Source organism: Salvelinus namaycush, chromosome 21 (genome assembly GCF_016432855.1).
Source record: "Salvelinus namaycush isolate Seneca chromosome 21, SaNama_1.0, whole genome shotgun sequence".
NCBI classification, from domain to species: Eukaryota; Metazoa; Chordata; class Actinopteri; order Salmoniformes; family Salmonidae; genus Salvelinus; species Salvelinus namaycush.
In genome coordinates, this window is record NC_052327.1 from 54,938,141 (window position 1) to 54,944,140 (window position 6,000).

A 6,000-nucleotide genomic window follows, 5' to 3' on the forward strand; every position below is an offset into this window, starting at 1 on the left:
CCCTTCCCTGGCCAGGCTGGCTGGCTGGCTGGCTGGCTGGCTGGCTGGCTGGCTGGCTGGCTGGCTGGCTGGCTGGCTGGCTGGCTGGATGGAGAGCTGGATGGATAGGTGGATGTATGGCTGGCTGGTTGGCTGGCTGGATGGAAAGCTGGATAGATGGATGGATGGGTGGGTGGATGGATGGGTGGCTGGCTGGCTGGGTGGCTGGCTGGGTGGAAAGCTGGATAGATGGATGGATGGGTGGATGGATGGGTGGCTGGCTGGGTGGTTGGCTGGGTGAGTGGGTGGCTGGGTGGTTGGTTGGCAGGCTGGATGAATGAATGACTAGCTGAATGGTTGGCACAGAGAAAGCTGCCCTTGGTGTATCAAAATGGTAAACTACTGTCACTTTCTCCGTTTGCTTTACAAGTCAACTTTCCAAAACACCGATAGTGACACATATGGCTGAATCCCTCGCATATCTACTTGATAACAAACTATCCAGAGAGACAATTCTTATAGATATTAGCTCACGGATCCACTATCTGAAGACATGGTGCTATTGAGGGCAAAGTTCAGCAGAAGATGGAGAGAGAGGGGAAGTGAGATGTTGGTCATTAACAGAGAGTCATCGGCTCTTAATAACAACCCGGAACGGAGCAAACGGAATGGCATCAAACACCTGGAAACCACGGAAACCACGTGTTTGATGTTATTTGTTAACATTCCACTGATTCCGTTCCAGTTCGTTAGAACGACCGTGTTCTCCTCACCAACCTACTGTGAATACCGAGATATCCACAATCAATCAATAGAGCCTAATAATTTAAAAAAAATCAAGCTGTCCAACTTAGTCGAGAAACATATTCCGAATATTTATATTCCTTTATCTAAATCTTCACTCTATTCAATATTTACGTTAACTACAGAGTGATCAGATTGATTGTATATCATATTTACAATATACTCACTGGGCATCACAGACATTACAGCAATATCAGTCATATCCTTTATCTATATCCCATTGTGTCCGTCAGATAAGTATAGATGGATTGATCAGATCAGATTGTATGTGATATACTCACTTGATAAGGGAAAGTGCGTTGGCAGTCTGAATGTTGGAGAGACGGATGTGGGAGAAGGAAGAAGAGGGAAGGACTTGTAGACCTCCGGTCACTTGATGTGTTAAGCTGTTTCTGGAACAAAGCTGCATTGTAAGGCCTGGTTACCGAGCTAATCTCAACAAATCTGTGTACAACACACATTGAAACAAATAAAAAGTTTAAAGTAACAACACCATTTTTTTATTTTTTATTATTGCCAAACCAAACACCCACAGCCCAATTTATTACCTCAATAATATCACATACCACAGGAGGTTGGTGGCATGGGGAGGACATACTAATGGCTGGAACGGATTAAGTTGAACGGTATCAAATACATCAAACACATTGGTTTGATGCCATTCCATTCGCTCCGTTCCAGCCGTTATTATGAGCCGCTTTCCCCTCAGCAGGCTCCTCTGGAATTCTTCAATCGGATACATCTTAACCACAGAAAACTCAAATAGCGGTCAAAACATAGAGATAGATAGAGGACTCATCTTTATATCTGTGCCATTATAGTGCCTGTGACAGCATTGGGCAATTCCATAGAGATAGATAGAGGACTCATCTTTATTATCTGTGCCTGTGACAGCATGGGCCGCGCCATTGAGGCTACAACCCATAGCAATCCCCACACAGCTGACTACTTTGACTACTTTAAAATGGCAGAAGTACAGCGCGCCCATGCTAAAATGACTTTTTGACCGCTAGAGTCCTTTATCATTCTCTATGGGTCAAACCTCTCGGTAGCCACCTGGCGGTAGCGATGTGCATTGCAGGCCACCAGGAGCGAAGGTGTTGGTAATAAACCCTTTCGCCGTGGATCAAGGGAACCACAACAGGAACTAGAGGCTTAACTTCGGACTGTGGTGGTTTTTTTCTTCTGCCTTCCCCAACTTTCGGTTAATGACATATGGGTCACTAAAATTAAGAAGATTTTTGAGATTGTGTTCAATATTGGACCATAAATTGATCTGTCAGCTATCAAGTTTGATCCACACATGGTGAGTTGCTACACCCAATACGCCAGCAACGTTTAACTTTTGCAAAAGCGTCTGTACAGCCAATCAATTTGTACACTTGCCCTAAATTAATAATCTAAACAAATAGGCGTAAATAACGTAAAAGCAAGTAGACTATGATTGTCGAACCCGTTCATGTGTATCTGTATGAGAAAAAAATAACACTTTAATTTTTCTGCTGGACCAGCCGATTAACTGAAATCCATGGGCGGACTGGAGCTCTGACGTCATAACACCGTTTCAGCACCCGAACAATAGCCCACAATAACACACGGCGACGTTGTTCTGTGTAATTGCGTGCCATTCTTTTTGGATGCTGCAAATCGGTAGTTTGGTTAATAAAAACGTCATTTTATGTGACACATCGGAGCTCCAGTCGGCCCACACGAGTAGCAAATCGTGGAGATGAGTTTAGTTGGCTAGTGCTGGCCGGGAGAGGGACACCTGCTAAAGTTTATGGGGTGGTCTCCAACCGGAGTGGAGCAGACGGCTCGGTTTATTATAAAAGCAGTGCCTCATTATAATACGGAAGGTTGAAAGTCCACCTAAGTATTTTCTTTATTCTATTCTGCATTATCATATTCTAGTAAAGTATATGTATTTTTCCTAGGTAGACTTCAGGTAAACAAGTTGGAAAGTGTTTATGCCTGCTGAAGTGAAGGTTCTTCCTACAACACCATACACATAAGGAAAAGATAAAACAAGATTGAAGAAGGTGGAAGCACTCATCCCGTATTAAGGGCCTTAATTATGACCTAATAATTATAATAATATTATTATTATAATTATGAATTATTAACCTTCACACTAACTGAAGTTACGGTAAACTGCAGTTGGATTAGTGGCTCTGCCTGGAACATGGATGCTTTTGAGGGTCTTCACAGTGTCCGGCTGTCCTCCTCTCCGCCTGCCTCAGCCTCCAACCCGGGGTATGAAGTACTAGTATCCGCTAGGTCTGGTGTCCAGGTGTACTCCAACGCTACGTTCTATGGAAAACCCAGTGTTCTGGAGCATGCACAGCGGAGAGGGAGAGACACACATCCCTCCTACCGAGAGGAGACTAAAGAGGAGAGGTGTCAGGTTGGAAGGTAAGACACCGATAATCGGTTTGATTAGATACCGACAGCTGGAGGTTGGTTCCAAGCCTGAAGATATGTTTAGAGTTGTTCATAACACATCTTGATTTGTACCACATTAATGTCATATGCCAGATATACTGTGAACACCAATAGTCTGTCTGGTAATGGTGTAATAAGGTGTTTTGGTTCCTTTCCATAGCTTGTGATAGTCCGTCCACTAATGCAGGCTCTTTCCACTGATGCCCGGTGCCCCTTTAGTTAAACAACAACAATGAAACCAGAAATATCTAGGCCAATAGAAGTGTATATCTCACACCAATAAACTGCACAGTCCATTTGCAGTATCATCATCAATGGACAGTAGAGAGAATATAGATTATGATTTGTATCAACTATTCTATATCAACTTTATATTCTACTCTATTCTATGATTCTACTCTATTCTGAGTCTACTCTATGATTCTACTCTATTCTATGATTCTACTCTATTCTATGATTCTGATCTATTCTGAGTCTACTCTATTCTATGATTCTACTCTATTCTATGATTCTGATCTAGTCTATGATTCTGATCTATTCTATAACAACTATATATTCTACTCTATTCTATGATTCTACTCTATTCTATGATTCTACTCTATTCTGAGTCTACTCTATTCTATGATTCTACTCTATTCTATGATTCTACTCTATTCTATGATTCTACTCTATTCTATGAGTCTACTCTATTCTATGAGTCTACTCTATTCTATGATTCTACTCTATTCTATGATTCTACTCTATTCTATGATTCTACTCTATTCCATGATTCTACTCTATTCTGAGTCTACTCTATTCTATGATTCTACTCTATTCTATGATTCTACTCTATTCTATGATTCTACTCTATAATATTGATTCTACACTAGACATGTGTAGTCTATATCAATTGTATTATATTGACACTAGACATGTGTAGTCTATCAACTGTATTGTATTGACATGTGTAGTCTATATCAAGTGTATTGACACTAGATACTGTATGCTTTTGTTGAGTTGAATTGCAAACCTCGTGGCTGTAGGCAGCTATTTGTTCTGTTTCCTTAAACTAGATTTTTTTGGGGGTTGGGACGTGAGGATGTGTCATCATGTGACCTATGGACGACGACACAAGTCGTTATTTTCTCTATTGGAATGAGCTGGAATGAACATAGATTACAGCGCATCGCAAACATCGTTGACAGCGAGTCAAAAACAACAAAATAACATTCGCTTAACTTTATCTCGTTTGATAACTCGATGAAACATTAATTGTAGTTCATAGCAGTTGTCGTGAACATTATTTAATAGTAAGCTAACATTTTAACATTGTTTTGAAACTATTGCGTTGGTCTTTTATGAATGATATCGACAGCAAATACACATTGGACACTAAGAATTGATGGAATTCTTGGGAACAGGGAGTAGATGCCGTCGCGGTCACGGCGGCGGTACGTGGTGAATCATCCAGCCGGGTGGTGAGAGGGTAAGTGCGGGGAGCTGGGAAGGGAAATCCGATGAAATGTTGTGCTGTCAGACTGCCATCATGGCATTAGCGAAAGTTGTGAAAAAGTTGTGTAGGCTAGTTCAGCCTCACATCTTGTGATGATTCTTAATGACATATATTGATGTTTGTAATGTTATCGTTTTTGACAGGGCCGGATAACTGCAGGCGCAGAAGCCCTGGGGCCCAAGCCCGTAGAGGGCCCTTGAGGCATAGAAAAATGTAAATGTTTTTTATTTTTTTTTGCTGCAAACACAGGAGGCTGCTCTCAATGAGTGTAGATAGCCTGCTACAGCTCTGCCAGTCATCAGATGGGGGAGGATAGTGGTTATAGCTTTGGGCCAGTAACTGAAAGGTTGTTGGATCAAATCCCTGAGCTGACAAAAAAAAAAAAAATCTTGTCGTTCTGCCCCCTGAGCAAGGCAGTTATCCCACTGTTAACCCCGGGCCCTGTGGATGTCGATTAAGGCAACCCTCCACACCTCTCTGATTCAGAGGGGGTTGGGTTAAATGTGGAAGACACATTTCAGTTGACTAGGTATCCATTTTTCCTCAGTAACTGGGGATCCTGCCATGGTTGGGCAACTGATTCAGGGCCTTTTGAGGGCCCTAATCGATATTTGGTTGGGCCCCCCCCCCCCCCCCCCCCCCCACCTTCAGTCACACCCCTCTTGATGGCAGAGAGAAAGTTAACCTCTCAGAGTTGATTTGTGCACCCACCAACTTTCCTTCAATTTGCAAGAGGCTGAAACAATCTCACCGGAGAAAGCGTTTGAGCGAGTGGGACAGCGCCTGCTGTCTTACTGTATGAAGCCCATGTATTCTGTCTGGCCCAATAAGAGTTTGGCCGATGTATTCTGTCTGGCCCAATAAGAGTTTGGCATTCTATACTCTATTTGGCCAGACAGCATCAGATACATGGTCTACACATACAGAGACAGAGAGGTGCTGTTTCACTGTCCAGACAGCATCAGATACATGGTCTACACATACTAAGACAGAGAGGTGCTGTTTCACTGTCCAGACAGCATCAGATACATGGTCTACACATACTGAGACAGAGAGGGATGCTGTTTCACTGTCCAGACAGCATCAGATACATGGTCTACACATACTGAGACAGAGAGGTGCTGTTTCACTGTCCAGACAGCATCAGATACATGGTCTACACATACTGAGACAGAGAGGTGCTGTTTCACTGTCCAGACAGCATCAGATACATGGTCTACACATACTGAGACAGAGAGGTGCTGTTTCACTGTCCAGACAGCATCAGATACATGGTCTACACA